The sequence below is a fragment of the Corvus brachyrhynchos genome, unplaced genomic scaffold, assembly GCF_000691975.1.
Source record: "Corvus brachyrhynchos isolate BGI_N302 unplaced genomic scaffold, ASM69197v1 scaffold317, whole genome shotgun sequence".
NCBI lineage: Eukaryota > Metazoa > Chordata > Aves > Passeriformes > Corvidae > Corvus > Corvus brachyrhynchos.
The window spans coordinates 1,113,016-1,130,499 of NW_008239295.1; the positions used below are offsets into that span (position 1 = coordinate 1,113,016).

General features: G+C 42.7%; 2 long non-coding RNA genes across 2 annotated transcripts in view; both read left to right on the forward strand.

Annotated features, from left to right (window-relative positions):
* Nucleotides 1-5,775: 5,775 nt before the first annotated feature.
* On the forward strand, nucleotides 5,776-11,550 carry LOC108448255. The gene is made up of 3 exons (XR_001864061.1): nucleotides 5,776-5,876; nucleotides 6,396-6,582; nucleotides 10,252-11,550. It is a non-coding gene; the product is annotated as an uncharacterized LOC108448255 (long non-coding RNA).
* Nucleotides 11,551-17,045: 5,495 nt separating this feature from the next.
* LOC108448265 overlaps nucleotides 17,046-17,484 on the forward strand; it is a 12,216-nt gene continuing 11,777 nt past the window's right edge. The window contains exon 1 of the long non-coding RNA XR_001864101.1: nucleotides 17,046-17,451. This is a non-coding gene — a long non-coding RNA (uncharacterized LOC108448265). The remainder of the gene's footprint in view (nucleotides 17,452-17,484) is intronic.

Consider the following 17,484-nt stretch of genomic DNA (forward strand, 5'->3'; position numbering starts at 1 on the left):
CGGGCACAGCGCGGCTGCGCAGGGCGGGGCCGCGGGGTCCCTCAGGGGCTGCCAATTAAAAAGGCACGGAGTTCATTAGCGTCATTAGCATCATTAGCATGGGGGAGAGTGTGGAGGTTACTGGGGTCAGTCTGTGATCTAACACTGCCGTGTTAGCCAGGTTATGGCATTGAGTGGTGCCTCCGGTGCTTCTTTAAGTACCTCAGGGTGTAACGGTAGCTTCAGGGACGGTAACTCCACCGCCAGCCTGGACAGCCCGTTCCAGTGTCCAAGAAAGAATTCTTCTTTCAGTGGAGAAACTCTTTGTGATGTCTAACCCGAGCCTCTCCAAGCGCAGGCTGAGGCTGTTTCCTCTTGTCCTGTGCCTTGTTCCCTGGGAGCAGAGCCCGACACCCACCTGCAGCTGGAAACGCTTCGGGTTAGCGATGGATGTGATGCTGTATACAGCTGAGAAGGAAAGTGCGAACCACCGGTGTGTTTGGCCTGGTTTACAAACGGCAAGGGGAGGATGAAGGCCAGCACCGGCTTTTTGTTCTAGGACTTTTTGTTTGGGAAATGTTCGGGATCTGCTAGAGTGAGAGAGTAGGACGGGGCATAGAGCTGGAGGGAGCGTCCGCATCTCCAGGGAGTTTCATGCCGTTCAATGGGTGCGAGTTACACGTTGACCAGCTGGTCCCACAGAAAAGGTTCTAAAAGAGAGAGGTTGCTCTGGAATAATCTTCTTTTTAGTGGTCTATCCACTGCACAGCCAGCAATGAGCCGATTGTCTTCCTTCCCAGCTCTATGGAGGATCACTCTCCAAGAGCCTGGATCCACAGCGGAGCTCTCTCACTGGCTGCTCCCATACTTAATAGGGCCGGGCCAGAAAAGCGCTTCGCTTTTTCCTGGGCACAGTCAGCGCTCATAAAGCCGAACACACGATGGCGGTGTGGGCTTGCTCAAGAAGGAAACGCTCCTGGCCTTGCTCTAAGCCGCCCTAAGTGCGTAGCCAAGCTGAAAATGTCACTGCTCTCAAATCCACTGTGTAAGGACAAAGAGATTTCGCTGATCTTCCCCTTCCAAGTACAAACTTGTTGGAGTGAAAAGACTCAGGCCCAGAGGGAAGCCAAAGCACAGGTGTTGAATTAAAACCTTTGTACAAGCTGAGATACGTGAAGCCACACCAAAGTGAAATAGAAATATAAATTTTTAACTTCAATAGAAATATATGCTAAGTGCCTTAAACATTAAAAAGCTGTAGCAGAGACCTTAAACACAGTTCTTGCTGCAGCAGTGTTACCTTTTCACAGAAGTCTTTACTTTAGACAAAATATAGATAGAATTCTACTGTTCACATTGTTTAGATAGAGTGTTCACATAAACAATAAGAGCTGATAGAAACTGTACACACAAATCTGTGTAATACCTGTGTAACACTTGTGCAAGACTTACGACTGTTAGAATTAGACCAGGATAGGTTAAGAAAAGGAAAACTAGAATCGTGTGTTAATCTTATAGGTCAATTAACAAATATAATCCACACTTCTGTAAGAAAAAGTATATGGAGCATATAGAACATATAGAAGAAGCTGGTTTTGCCTGCTGTTGCTGCTGCTGCTTGGCTTTATCATGTAACCCCCTTCGAACTCTGCCTTCAAGAAAGCTGTGAGACTATGAAATAAAGAACTTAGCAGAACAGCAGCCTCCCCTGCTCTTTTACCCTGGTCTGAGAAGGAAGGGTACCCCATCAAAGCTCAACACAGACTCTTATTTGCGCCACACTCAAACGGCAACACGAACTCCTCTGTGCTAATGAATGTTTTCACTATCGCAGAGTCCGGCTACAAACTTGAAACCATCCGGCAAAAACATAGCTCACAAAAGTGCCAGCTGAGACAGTTGCTGCTGCCTACAACTTCAGTTGCACCTAGAGTACTAGCAGTGTTCTGCCATCTGCACTTTCATTATCAGCTCTGGGAACAGTCTCACAGAGCCAGGATCCAAACTGAATGGCGCTTGGCACTGCTCACACACTAAAGGTACGAGGACAGAAAGCTCGGCAGCTTGGCTTTTGCATTCCCACTGGAACAGTTCAACAGCTCTAACCAACAGAACTGCCTATTAGGAAAAGCTGTTAAAATTCACTAAGACCACCCAATCTGCCGATCCAAAATTGGTTTCTGTGCTAAAGAGAGGAATTATAAGCCCATCTCAAAAGAAATGGGATCCCCTCCTTCAAAACAGACAACATGCAGGAAATTATCCCCTACAAAGGTGCCAGAACGCTGATTACTGGGCATTACTTGACTTGGGCCCTCTATCAGCTGTGCACCAGTCCTGAACATAGCTGCTTACCTTGTCCAAAATAAGTGCGCTGCCAAAATTTCAGAAGGCCACCTCTGAGAATTGGAAAGCTCATGCCAAACTGAGGAGTGTGAGGAGCTGTTCTTTGTGTGTGGCTGAAATTGCAGGCAGCACCAGAATTCTCAGATGACACTTTTGTGAGCTTTGCTTTTGCCAGATGGTTTCAAGTTTGTAGCTGAGCTCTGCGAGAATGAAAAAAATGCATCACTGTAAAGGAGTTCGTGTTGCCGTTTGAGTGTGTGGCAAATAAGAGTTTGTACTTGGGAGAGCAGCGAAATCTTTTTGTCCTGACGGTTTGAGCGCAGTGGTGATTTCAGCCTGGATCTGCACTGTTGGTAGTTTAAATAGGTGAGGTGCGTTCTCTTCTTTTGCAAGCCCACACCGCCATCCTGTGGTTCATTTTATGACAGTGCCCAGGAAAAAACCAAGCGCTTTTCTGTCCCGGCACCGTTCGTGTGAGAGCAGTCAGTGTAGGGGTTCTGTTGTGGATGCGCTCTTTGAGACTGAAAGGATGTGATCCTGCACAGAGCTATGAAGGAAGAAGAATTGTCTCACTGTTGGCTGTGCAGTTTATAGGCTGCAAAAGGAAAGTAAATTCCAGCACTGCCTCTTTCTTCTAGAACTTCTTCTGTGGGAGCAGCTGCTGAACGTTCTCATCTTTGTAACTGGACTCTGTGAGACTGAAGGTGCCTGAGGGTCCCTAGGGCTGAACGCACAGACCTGGGTGCACTGCACTCTAAAAGCTGTGAGGAGAAAGTGAAGGCCAGCGCTTTTTGTTCTAGGAGCTTTGGATTGGAAGCAAGAGCTGGACACAGTAAGTTTTGAAGCTGGGCTCTGCAAGAGTGAAGGAGCATGATGGTCCATGTGCATAAGTCCAGGGTGTGTGTTGCTTTTTACAGGATGTGAGTTAAATATAGAGACAACTGTAGCTTCCTGAGCGGGCACATTTTGTGACCAATAGTTCTGCTTGATACCGTTTAGGTTCTGGAACTCTGCATGATTGAAAGAAAGAGCAGTCCATTTAGTTTGAAAGGAAAACTCCTAGCCCCTGTTCGCAGGGTGTTGTTGGTAGCCTTCAAAGGGAATGTGAAACCAAGCAACTGTTTTCTCCTCTTTTGTTTCCAGATTAAAATGATCCAGCTGGGCTCAGCGAGAGAGCCAAAGTGTCAAGGTGCATGCAGCTGAAAAAAAAGAAGCATAATATGAATGTGTGTTGTGCCATTTAAAGCTGCACAGGAAAAGGGATGCCCAGCACTGTCTCTTTTGGTCCAGGATCTTTTCTTTAAGGCACCTGATGATCCTGAAGGTTTTCAGGCGAAACTGAAAGGATAGGATTCCACGTGCAGCTTAGAAGAAATGGAACCTTCCATTAGAAACTCTAATGGAACTGTTACTTAGTACGACAATCAAAGAGCACTCTGACTTCATGTGCCAGGAAAGAAACAGTTGCTGGATAACCCCTTCTTCTCGCAGCTTTTCAGCTGCACACCCCCGTCTTGGTCTATGCACATTCCTTCTCAAGTTTCTTTCACTCTTTTCTGAAGCTGTCCCGAATTCTGTATAATAGTTTTCCCCAAAACATTTGCATTTAACCTCTACTCATCTCTGTTGGTATCAAAATCCTTCGGAATCTCTCAGGAGCTTGTGGATCTTAGTGACAACAGAGCGTGCAGTAACTTTAGTAAATTCTCCTTTTCCTCTTTTCCTTACAGTAGGCCATGACAGTACTAGAACATAACTAGAAGAAGGGCAAATAATTAACAGCATTCCTTTTGCTTTTCTTAGCCCTCCCTGCAGTGAAATACAAAGGTGCTAAGGCCATAACTCCCTTTGTTCCTGCTTTTGCTTAGTTTGAGGTATGTATGTAACAGGAAAAGAGCGATAATAGGGACTTAACACTTTGAAAACAGAAGATCTAGATTTTTTTTGTTGTTGTTACGGGAGTTGCATTGCCTTCTCATCTTTTCTGATCAGAAATCTCTTTTAAAAATTCCTAAATACCCACTGGCTTCTGTTCAGTCTCCTATAGTAATGGATTGTTTTATCTGGTTTTTTGTGGTGCAGAGGAACTTGCCCATTTGGCTAGTAAAAAAAATTACTATCTTTATCTAGGCAGATATTTAAGTCTTCAACTCTATCTGTCTGTAATTATACAGAGAGACAGAATAAACTCATTTCCTTATGGCTTCACTAGGGTCTGGAACCTTTCCTACAGAGTTCTGTTCTTAAGGGAAGACATTTTGCCCCATTTTTCAACACACTCCTATACTGCTACTGCGTAGCTGAGTGTGCTAATAGACTTTGCCTGGATCTTAAAGGAACTTTAATGCAATATTTACAGCAATGAAAAAAAGAAGCAATACTATAAACTTGGCCAACACGCACCCAAAAACCCTGTGAAGTCACAGTAACTTTGTCTGCCATGTTAGAGGCAACTTCATTTCTAACTTAGCTTTTACAAAGACATTTCCAACATTGCTCTTCAGAATATACAGAGGAATACAAGGAAAAATTGTTGCTAGCTCTTGAGCTTGTAATCTTTTTTGATAAAAAAGAAGAGACTTAAAATTCACCTAGATGGCAATATCAGCAAGAGGAAGTTTTGTAGAAAGCGGCATCTTTACCTTTTTATGTGTCTTTAATTGTGCAAAAGGTAATTTTCTATTTTGCAAGACAAGTCAACTCAGTATGCTGTGGAGGTATTTTGCCATAATGTCTGTGGTTTGCTCTGGAGATTATTTGGAAATTGTCAAGTCTGGAAAAGATCAGTGTAAAAACAAGTAGAATCCTGAGATTTGTGTCTTTTCGTCCAGAAATATTTCTCTCCTGAGTATCCACCTGACAGCCTTTACTTTGAACACTTTTGCAGGGAGAGGATCCAAGCTACACTTTTCCCCCAGAGCCTCCTGTCTTATGGCAGGCATGTCACAGGCAGAAGAATGTTCCTGCATTTCCATAAGGACAGAAATAAAGACTATAGCATTTATGGAACAGCTGCTGCCCGAGTTGCTCAGAGTAAATGTTAAAGACAATCCGCTCTATGTGCTGAAATTCAGGCCCCCTCATGAATGTGTGGTGAGAAATAATTCAGAAGGAACCATGGTTGTCTCCTACACATGAGAGACTGAGCAGGCAGTCTGAAGGAAGCAGAACAAAATCAAAAGAAATGCCCTATGAAGAGAAAAGATTCCTATTTCTTCAGATGTTCACTCTGCCACTCAGGCAAAGATAAGGAGGAAAACAATATTTCCTACTATTTTTACACATACCGTGACCACAGGTATTCTTACTGAGGAGGACAGTGTTTTCCTAGGGCCAGCAGTGGACAAATTTATTTGTGGTAAGAATCTGAATATACAGGAAAATATCAGGAACTGCTCTTTGTGGTTTAGGTACCCTCTTTAATGGCTTCTTTCTTTGCAGGACTGCAAATATTAGCAATGAAATGCTGAGGTTGCTATCTGTTTTCTTGCACTGACAGACACCTGTTGGAATCCTGGGTTCAGAGAATTTCAGTCTTTCAGTGCTGACAGGTAATGAGCCTCAAAAGCACACTGCATTTGACCTGAGACCTTGGGAAAGGCTTCCCTTTTTAGGTGATAGCACTGAGATTGTTGCTGTGTAATTAAAAATAAATTTGTTATGTTACTGGGTGGAATATGCGGAGATGTAGAAAAATTAGGTTTATGGGATATAGTAACAATATGGAGGATTTGGGGTGTGGATTAGTTCTTCTTTCCTTCTTCTTCTTCACAAATCTGGGTGTTCCGGTATTGGTTCAAAAAACCCGCAGTGCGGATCATGAATAATTAGTTAGTGGATTATAAGTAAAAGTAAATTAGTTGGCATTCCATAATTGGATAGACTGGACTTTAAAAGACCTTGAAAGGTAGCACTTGGGGGCCATTTCCACCTTGTTAACTTAGAAGGCACACTCCGTGCAGCTATGCCATAGATAACAATTAATAAACATCAAATTAGAAGAACAACTCAGTGTCTTCTGCCTATTAATGCAAACCCTGAGTAAAAGAACTCTTTTTTTTTTTTTTCAGAGGCAAAATGAAAATAGAGAAATCAACAGATACCATCAGCTCCTTAAAGAAGTGTTCACTTATGTCCGTGAAGCCTTGTTGGCACAATGTGCAACTGCAGTGCACAGTGAACACTTCCTCAGCAAGCAACTTAAGTGGGTTTTTCCCCCTCTCTTCTTTCAAGGAAAGATAAATACTTTGACAGGAGGTGAGTAATTGGGAAAAAAAAAGCATCCTGTTGTCCCAAACTGGCATTCACAGGCACTTTTTAAACATACTTTGGGTGAAAAGGCAGACATTTTAGCAGCTTTGTAGGGTTTCAGTGGTTTTTACCCATTCTTTGCATGGGTACTACAGTTTTCCCCATGCATTGCAATTTAGGTGGTTGCTCCTTGCAGTTCCAAAATCTTCAATACTTTAATCTCCTCCCTCAGAGCTTCCCACAGATGAGGTCGGGGGAGATAGCATCACTGTGCCATTGAGTGCTGTCAAAAACACTGTGCACCCTCAAGACGTTTATTTAAAATATTCCATCTTAAGTTATACCACTGAAGGCATGTTAAATAGCTCAGATATTCAAGCAGGAAATCAGCTCCTTTGTGTTTGATGGAACTATTTATATGTTACTAAGATAATAGCCTTAATTGCTTTTCATCATTTGTGAAGTTTTACTATTTGCACTAAATTCAGCTGTGAAAGTGAAAGGAGATTATTTAGGTTCAAGTTCTAGCTATGATGCATTAGCAAAATGCTGAAATGTTTATATTGCCAGCAGAGCAGAGAACGTGTACACAGGGAAAATATGGATATAGTTCATATGACTTATGAATAAATTCCTCTTAAAAATTCCATTTTGGATCCTGAGTGGAACATCAACTTTCACCATGACAATCAACAAGATAACTGTACATACACACTGCTTCTTTTCGGTATTTTTGGGAAAGGAGACCTGAGTAAAAGCAGAAATCTTTCCTTACCCTAAGGTTAGGAAATGTAGTTAAGACCAGGTCCTTGACAATGCGCCTTTTCCTAAGGAAAACCATGCCTGGGGCGGGAACTTGGCAAATACTGTATTATCTTGTGCCAGAGGAGGATGGGATGTTTTGAGCTGAAACATCTGCAATTATTTTGTACTTCACTATTTGAAAGGAATGTTTATTTCCATATTTTTCAGTACAGGTACAAATTTTTCATCTCTACTCGCACACATACATAGCCGGACTAATTCTTCTTCTCTAAAAAATTATTTTAAAATGATTTCTTCTCATTCTAAAACACTTGGAGGTTTCCAAAAACCATTGCCAATAGAACAATCTCAGAAAATACAGATGAGAAGTAATTTCTGTGGTTGATTGGTTTTGGTTGCTGGGGTTTTTTTACAGATATGTTTATCTTTTTTTTTTTTTTTAAGTGCTCAGGCTTATCTGTAAAATCTTGGTTACAGAAACCTTGTCTTACTCTGTTTCCGTAAAGAACCATCTCATAATAAACACTCTTGACTTAAAATTCAGGAATAAAAAGAGGAAAAATTTGTGTGTAGCTGTCTTTGATAGCACTGATATTGCCACACATTTAAATTAGCCTGGCAATTATTTTGGGAAGAGCTCAGCTAGGATAATCATCTGAAGGATTTTAGTTGCATGCCAATTGTTTCACTGCTTTCTGCCAGCTCTTCTCACCCTACATGAAAGTCATAAATCCTGCTTACTGGACACAGTTAAATATTGCCAGCAGCTTCAAAAAGGCTGCTCCAAGCAGACAAGCAGGATTTGGCCTGGGTCATGGATAACAAAGCTGGCAAGGTGTTTTCAATTTGCACTCAATTTTCAAGGGTAAAAGATCACCCTCCCATAGCTTCCCTGCATCCAGGATTGACACAGAAACGTTTGTGTTGGTGTGATTCACAAAAAGATATAAGAACAGGCTTCTGTCCCTTCCAAGTGTGGAGCTATTGCTGCACAAGGAGTTCAGGAGTTTCCTTTGGTGTTCATATGGAAGCTAAACACTGTCCCCACCCGCTAAGATGCCCAGGGATATTTGCAGCTCATATACCAAACAAACACCACAGCAGAGAGAAAACCTTGACTTCCAGCTTTGCCCCAGATGCTTACAAGGTATGCCTACCTGGGAACTGAGGATGAAGGTACGCATGAAAATTCACAGGCTGCAAAATAATTCCACCAGAGCACAAGGACCTTGTCAGTAATTGCTGCCAGCAGCATTCCAACCCCCTGTCCTGGATTCCTGAGCTGAAAGGCCTGTCCCTTGCCTCACAGAGGCTGATTTGAAGGCGATGTTCTGGAATCACAGCATGTTATTCCCTCAGCCAGCTTGTCAGCTCGGGGATGAGAAAGCTGTAATGCCATTGCCCCTTAATTGGGTGCATTTTCAGCATGTTGGTTCCACTGCAGCCTCATCACCCACCCAGACCTCCTCTAATGACGCCAGCACGGAGGAGAAGAGGGGCAGAGAGCAGAGAGAGCGCTCCTGGCAGTGCTGCTGAGGTGTTCATGAAACTGCTCTTATTGCAAATAACAGCGTTTTCCTCCAGCCTGATTTGTGATAGGAAGCAACTGTGTGAAATACGTTCCAAAGAAACAAAAAAACCACTGTTAAAATGAAAAATGCTTAAAATGGAGACACTTAAGAGGAGAAGCCATGAAACCTTTTCATTAGTTACGCTATTTGTAAAAGTGAAATACCAGTAACTCCTGGTTGTTTCAGTAATCTATGTATGGATAATATAATTTCATATTTCTCACCTGGTAATAACTTTTGGCTTATGCTACTTTAAAAACAGTGTCCTTAATTTAAAGAATAGCCAAATCATTCTTTTAGGCCAAAAAGGAATTTGCCCTAATTTTTTCACCATTTTAACTTTTCAAAATTATCAGTTAAAAATGAACTGACAAAATATCAACGGTGCTTTGTAGTCCTACGCACAAGTAAAAGCTTCCAAAATATAAAGAGAATGTTTATGAAATGAATGAGATATGGACATTTTAAAATTCCCCACATTGCAAGCAGCAGTTGTGAAAATCAAGCCAGGGGACGAGATGCTGCATTCTGGCACAGATCTGATAATAAAAGAACATTAGCATCTCATTAGTGTGGGTGATTGCCTTTGGTTCCACAAGCTTCCCAATACTCTTCCCATTAGGTTTTAATATTTCTATACTGTATATTTCCTAGGGATTCTGATTGATGCAATGGGAACAGGGTTGCATGGCAGAAAATATCAGTATACTCAGTATATAGGCCACGTCTGAAGCTCCACTTGGTGTGAATTAAGATTTCCTTGGAATCTAACAAAAGACAGCTTTTTAAAATGAAAAACCAAAAAAAAACAAGACAAAAAACTTAAGGAAAGTAAAGGAAAGGAAAAAAGAACAGCAAGCATTTGCTGTTTTACTGAGGACACACTTTTAGAAGGTTTCTCTGGTATCCTTACTCACAGGTCGTGTTTTCCAGTCAAGTACAGTCCGAGTTACTCAAAACTTTGAAGGCATTTGCCTTTGACACTTTAGGCCCGGTTTTATTTGGTGACTTTTCACAACCTTATGGCTTTCTTATTTTCTCTTCTTAAGACAGGCTTTGTGCTGCTTCCCTGCAGAGATGCAGCACAAAGGGAGGCAGAACAGAGGTGTGTTTTAAATTACCTTAGAATTAACAAAGGCCACAATAAAAGTAATTTTCCATGCTCCTCACACAGGTATTAGAAAATCAACAGCCTTTAAATAATGGCAATAATAAATAATAAATAATAATATTTTATTGCTGTTAGACAATATACACAATTATACCATAAGATTTTGTAAAACATTTGCTTTTTTAACACTAATACTAATTGATATTTTTTAATTTCATTTTCTAATAGAAACAGCTTCAAGAACTTTATAAATATTGGGAAAAGACTTGCGATATCATCTAGAATCCTTACTTTATACAGTATGTACAGGTCTGCAGTCTTCATAGAAAAGAAAGGATTTACCACTACAGTTAGAACAGAGATAACTGGCACAGCAACAAAACTGGACACCAAGAATTACTGGAGTTATGCCGTTTCTAAATCCCTGCCAGGTACTGAAGAGTATTTATATTAAATTGCTGGTTTTTAGGAGCACATCATATGGTACACACTGTATCTTTCTGGCTCTTATAGTTGTAACAAAAAGTCAAAAGCTCTGAGTATTTTGTAGAATTCTTTTTGAGGCTTTGTTCCTTCATTTGGGTTATTTTGTAATTTTATGTTCTGTTGGTGTTAAGTGGGGGAAGGGAAGATGCTGAGTGATTGTCTCAATTTTGGATTTGGGTTTTGTTTAAGGCTTCATAAGTCAGCGTAGCTGGATTAATTTCTAGAATTTGACAGTCTGGATTTTTATCTCAAGATGCATATTTTTATAGTAGAAAGATTCCTAAGATTTCAAATATGAGAAACTTAAAATATGTGTAAAAAATGCAGGAAAATAAAAATCTAAGCTTTTTCTAAAGAAAAAAGTGGCAGCAAAATGTTACAGGCCATGCTAATGTGCAACGTGACTCCTCAAAAATAATTGCAAAAAATGTCTAAGCACTCCCTGTGTGTTTATTTCTAGTTCTGCTTCTCTTATACAGAGCAGCATATCATATTTCCTGTAATCTGTTTTCCAAAAACTGAAAGCTTGGAAGTTTGCTTTACTCTATTAAATCTACTCATTAAGATGTAGAGACTTTGCACTCTGCAGAGACCTCTGTTCAGTTATTGAGTGAATTATTTATAACCCACTTAAAGGCAGTATTGCTGTAAAATATTTAAATGTAGTTTAGCCTCCAAATCAAAGTCAATATAAACCAGACTGTTTTTGCCAAAGGGAATTCCATATTACACAGATTCCTTTTCTATTCTAAAGTTTTTCTGTTAGGGTAATTTTTTAGCAGGACAACGTCTATCTCTGAAGAATATTAAATGTATATGTATTTTATTTGAAAAAAACCCGCAGCTGTATTAATAAAAATGCAAACACAAATCCCGACAAAGCCGGTTTACACCCACACAGCCTTTCACTGTTTCACAAAAAAGTTCCACAAAGAGTTGTAATTTTTGTAGATTTATTAAAATGGCCTATCTTCCAGCAATTGTGCTTCATATTTCAGGCTTACTTGGGATAATGATTGTGTACCTTATTATTGTACTTATGAAAGAAAAAATGTCCTGAATCATAAAAATCCAAAATGTTTCATGGAAAATGTATGTTCCCATGCTCACCACTTTAATCACTTAGGGTACCAAATTGCTTATGCAAATAGTGACAGCATATTATTAGCAAAAGCAGTATTTTGAAAAGTTCACTTTCCTGAAGGCAGCTATGAAGACTTAAAGGTTGAAACCCAAGGCCTGAGTAATTGAGGGGGGCAGCAAAATGATATTTAACCTATTTCATACATTTGAAAAGTTTAGTGTTCCTTTTCTTTAAGAATTTAGAATCTCCAACTAGATAGTAAAATTCTACACTTATTTTGCTTTCAGGTGATTTTTCTAAACTCAAACCCACACATACACACAAACACAGAAACACAGACTCCACCCTGAGACTGATCAATCCCACCTTGTCACCCAGCCCAGAGCACTGGATGCCACATCCAGTCATTCTTTGGACATCTCTAGGGATGGAGACTCCACTGCCTCCCTGGACAGCCCTTTCCAGTGCCTGACAGCCCTTTCCATGAAGAAATTCCTCCTGATGTCCAACCTGAACCTCCCCTGACACAGCTTGAGGCCGTTTCCTCTTGTCTTGTCTCTTCCCTGGGAGCAGAGCCTGATCCCCCCCGGCTGTCCGCTCCTGTCAGGGAGTTGTGCAGAGCCAGAAGGTCCCCCCTGAGCCTCCTTTGCTCCAGGCTGAGCCCCTTTCCCAGCTCCCTCAGCCCCTCCTGCTGCTCCAGACCCTTCCCCAGCTCTGTTCCCTTCTCTGGACACGCTCCAGCCCCTCAATGCCTTTCTTGTCCGGAGGGGCCCAGAGCTGCCCCAGGATCTGAGGTGTGGCCCCAGCAGTGCCCAGCACAGGGGACAGTCACTGCCCCGGCCCTGCTGCCACCCCATGGCTGGCACAGCCCAGGTGCCATTGGCCTCTTGGCCCCCTGGGCACACCTGGGCTCATGTCCAGCCGCTGTCCCCAGCAGCCCCAGGGCCTTTCCCAGCTTTCCAGCCCCTCTGCCCCAGCCTGGAGCTGCAGGGGGTTGGTGTGGCCCAAGGCAGGACTGGGCCCTTGGCCTTGTTGAACCTCTGACCAAATATGTGACTTTGCACAACCATGCCTGGCTTAAAGGGCAAATGGCGAAGAGCTGGATTGGAGCAATGACAACATATTCTGATCACCCCTTCTCTTGTCCGCCGCTGCAAATGCTTCTGTGTTTCTGCTGGGCTTACCACAGAGCCAAATGGGATTTCCTTTCCTCAGGGGAAAGGCAACTTTCTTCCTGCTTTAAAAGCGAGCACCTGGAAAAGGTCCTGGTGAGTGGACAGCAATGGACACTCGGCCCCTCACTTAGAAGCCCTTCCCAGTGTTCAGTGTGCACATATTGAGCTAAGTCGTACAGTTGTATGCAAATAATTACCAAATGTACAAGACAGACTTGCTGATAATATGCATAAACTCTCACCCAGAGGTGCACAAGGTTTGGCAGCAATGTCACTGCTGATAAAAATGTAAGGAAGAACAGAGGTAAGTGAAATCCTGCCAAATGAAAAGTGAAAGGCACATCATTTTAGCATGAGCAGAGGGCTTTGGATGCAGGGAATGGAGGTTGAGCAGGAACCACCAACTCCTCTTTGCCAGGCTCAAACTGAATAGGAAGTGAGAGCTGAGCACAAAAGAGCTGCTGAGCTGATTTATATTTAATAATTTTAATTATACCCGGAGCTAATCATTGTGTGAACAAATGCAGCTTTAGCACATAACATACAGTCCCTCCTTCCCATTTTCACTCTGTCAGCATACCTGACACCTGTCTGAGGTTTACCAGCATTTATCACAGCTAAATCCTCTGCACTGAGAGGAACAGTGAGAAACTGCCAGAAATTTTCCTCCTGAGCTGCCAGAAATGTTCCTCCTGCAGATGAACTTCAGACTTGCATCATTTGTAGTGATAACGCCCTGGGAATGCCTGTGACAGGCCGTGAGGTGAGGAGTTACTGTAGAGGATAGATTTGCTTCAAGAATGTTCATCCCAGCATACTCCATTTGTTCAACATATTTACACTATTAAGACAAATTGTGTATTTGATTTTTTGGGTAGCTTACAGTCTTACATGAAAACAGCATGCTGAATTTAAATTCAAAGGGAGAGAGTTGTGCAGGTAATGGAGACACCAACATTTGTAACTGTGAGAGAAAAAAAGGAATGTCTGTCATGCCCAGTCCAACTTCTTCCAGCTGCAAGAGATAAGCTATTGATTTTATAGAAAACCTGCATTTCCTCATTTGCAGAGAAAATAATTTGAGAAGTTGACATCAATTTAAATATCACACAAAGAGATAACATACTTACATTGTTCCTTTTTGCCATAAAATATCAGATAAATATGCCTACAGTCAACCTCAACTGCTAGAATAGACAATTCTATTGCTTGCCAGCATTATTTTAGTGATGCAAAATATACTAAACATTTTCTATTTGGTGAGATTAAACCAAGCCCAGAAATCTTGTGAGATCGTATATGAATATTAACTTAGCAAACTGCAACATCCATGGCAATGGCCAAAGCCAACTGCTTAGGGCTGCAGGAAGTAAAATTCATAACACATAAGACTTGTGCAGTAGAAAACAGTCCTGGTACTGGATACTCAAAAAAACCTAAGTACAAGAGTTAAAAATATGTTCACATTACACAGAATTACTCATTTATACTTCAGAAAGTAGCAAGATACATTCCTGAACAGGAGGAAATCAATTTAAAGCAGAGTAATTAGGGCTAAACAGCTACATATGATGGAGTGGAATTGCTTCAAGAGGAAAATTTATACAACTTGAGAGGCTGGTTGGCTGCCAGAAACACAATTGTCACCAGTTGTCTTTTGTCTTCGGAGGCAAAGCTGCAAGGATAATGAGTGAAATCTAGAAGCAGAATAAAGACTGGTTCTACAGCCCTGGAGAGAGCAGGATGAAAGCCATAGATGTGGAGGCGAATGACCTGGATACAGAGCTCACCTTGTTTAACCACACAGCCTCCATATTTCTGAGTGAGTCAGAAATATGTCAAAGGTTTTAGTAACAAAAATAACAGCTCAAAATACTTAAATGTTTAAGATACCCAGAGGAATAAAATCGAATTCTTACAGGATGCTGGTTGTTATAGTCCAAATCTAGGCTTTGCAATATGAAAAGCCTTGGAAGACAAGACCTTCTGAAGACAAAGGAGCTGTTTCTGGAAAAAGAAAGCAGACTTTACTTTTGGGAAAGAAAGAAAGAAGTTCAGGAAAGGACTGAAAGCCTTGATCTATTGACTGATGTGATTTGCTTTAATCTCTTCAGCAATGGATCAATGTAATCTGGTTATTTATACTCCTAAACAAGGTGGAGGTTAGGTGGAGCATAGGACATTTAAAAGAAAAAAAGGGGTATTTAAACTGGCTCACATTAATGGAGTACAAACCAAATACACCCTCTAACCCCCAAGGCAGATGCTGGATTGACCATCCAGATGCTAGTAACTCATCCTGCTCAAATCCCTCTCCTGCATTTCACACAGTTGGAAGAAAGAAGAGAATAGGGACTGACTGCTGTATTGGTGCACAGTAAGATACACAAGATAAACACCTTTTCTGAGAGTAGGTCTGCTGCAGCCATATATTAGGAATATTCTTTGTTTCCGTCACAAAGAATAATAAATGCTTCTAAACAGACAAATCCATGCATCTGGAAGGTGGAGAGGTTACTGGGCTCAATGCCAGTGCTTCAGACCTTGCCTATAGTATCTTTACTTACCCAAACATTTTCAAGACAGATTTAGCAGAAACATTCAGCATTTTTATTGTGGGCCGGTGGGAAGAGATAAGATAGAATTGGGTTACAGGCTGTGGGACGTGCCTGCAGAGGCACATGGCAGCACACAGGAGCACATGGAGGCACAGGGGAGCACATGGCAGCACAAAGGAGCACGTGGTGGCACAAAGGAGCACGTGGCAGCACACAGGAGCACATGGAGGCACAGGGGAGCAGATGGCAGCACAAAGGAGCACGTGGTAGCACAAAGGAGCACGTGGCAGCACACAGGAGCACATGGAGGCACAGGGGAGCAGATGGCAGCACAAAGGAGCACGTGGTAGCACAAAGGAGCACGTGGCAGCACACAGGAGCACATGGAGGCACAGGGGAGCAGATGGCAGCACAAAGGAGCACGTGGTAGCACAAAGGAGCACGTGGCAGCACACAGGAGCACATGGAGGCACAGGGGAGCAGATGGCAGCACAAAGGAGCACGTGGTAGCACAAAGGAGCACGTGGCAGCACACAGGAGCACATGGAGGCACAGGGGAGCAGATGGCAGCACAAAGGAGCACGTGGTAGCACAAAGGAGCACGTGGCAGCACACAGGAGCACATGGAGGCACAGGGGAGCAGATGGCAGCACAAAGGAGCACGTGGTAGCACAAAGGAGCACGTGGCAGCACACAGGAGCACATGGAGGCACAGGGGAGCAGATGGCAGCACAAAGGAGCACGTGGTAGCACAAAGGAGCACGTGGCAGCACACAGGAGCACATGGAGGCACAGGGGAGCAGATGGCAGCACAAAGGAGCACGTGGTAGCACAAAGGAGCACGTGGCAGCACAAAGGAGCACATGGCAGCACAGAGAGGCTTGTCTCCACCAGATCCTGGGGAGAGGAGGTGTCACACAGCAGACCCCTATGGAGAGGAGCCTTCCAGGAGCTGACGGATGGGTGAACAGCGAGGGTCACCCCATAGAAGGACATTTAGAAAGTGTGGTGCTGATGTGGCAACATGGGACAGGTCACGTAGTGAGAATTACCATGTGTCGCGGGTTCGGTTTGTAACCGGGCAGAAACACCAATTTAGTGTAGTGGTTTGGTCCAAAATACTCATTACTGTTTATCTGCTGTGAGATAAGAATTAGGAGAAATGCAAAGCAGGCACCAAACTTGAAAGAATATAAAGAAGTTTATTAACAGACCTAAAAGAAGAAAAAAAAAATTATACCACCTTCAGAACTCTCCTCCTCACCCCACCTTCCTCCCTTCTCCCACTGACAATGTGAAAAGACAACCCTTAAGATGTTCAGTCTGTTTACCACTTCCATAATAACCTTGTTCAGTCCATTTAGAAAGAGAAGTCTCTTCTTGCTCATGCTATGAAAACATTATCACAACGAGACAGCCGCCCACTTCCAAATATTGTTCAGTCCATTTAGGAAGAGGAGTCTCTCTGCCTGCGTGTGAGTCCTTTCCCCCGACTTGCAGCTTTTCCCGCAACTGCTTTCGAGGGTCCACTCTTGAAGTTTTTTGGGGTACAATTTTAAGGTTGAGCCGTTCAGAAACAAAAACAGAGGCCCTTCTCCTTCCCTGGGAGCAAAGGGTCTTCATCATCTTCATCGTTAGGACTATCTCTGGGAGCATCTCTAGGGACTGAGGTTTTCTCCTTTCCCGTTTGGAGCAAAAGTCCTCATCTGGTTCATCTCTAGGGACTGAGGTTTTCTCCTTTCCCATTTGGAGCAAAAGTCCTCATCTGGTTCATCTCTACGGACTGAGGTTTTCTCCTTTCCCATTTGGAGCAAAAGTCCTCATCTGGTTCATCTCTCCCTGTCCAAACTTCTCATGAAATTACAGCTGCGTCAGCATCTGCCTATCTCAGCGCAGGTGCTTTTGCTCACGAGTTGAACACTCCACCCCCCATATCTTCATGAAATTACAACAGGATACTCTGATATATCATAGCTTCACAACAGAATTTCAGCTTTAAGCATCTCCTCTCTCTCTTCCCTCAGGTTTTCAGCTCTTCACAGCAATAAAAAGGGTTAATCTCACCTCGGCCTTGCAGCTTTGCAGCTGGAATGTTGAATTTTTCTCATCGCAGTGGAGAGGGGGGGTGCGCCGAGCCCCACCAGCTGGCCACGCGCAG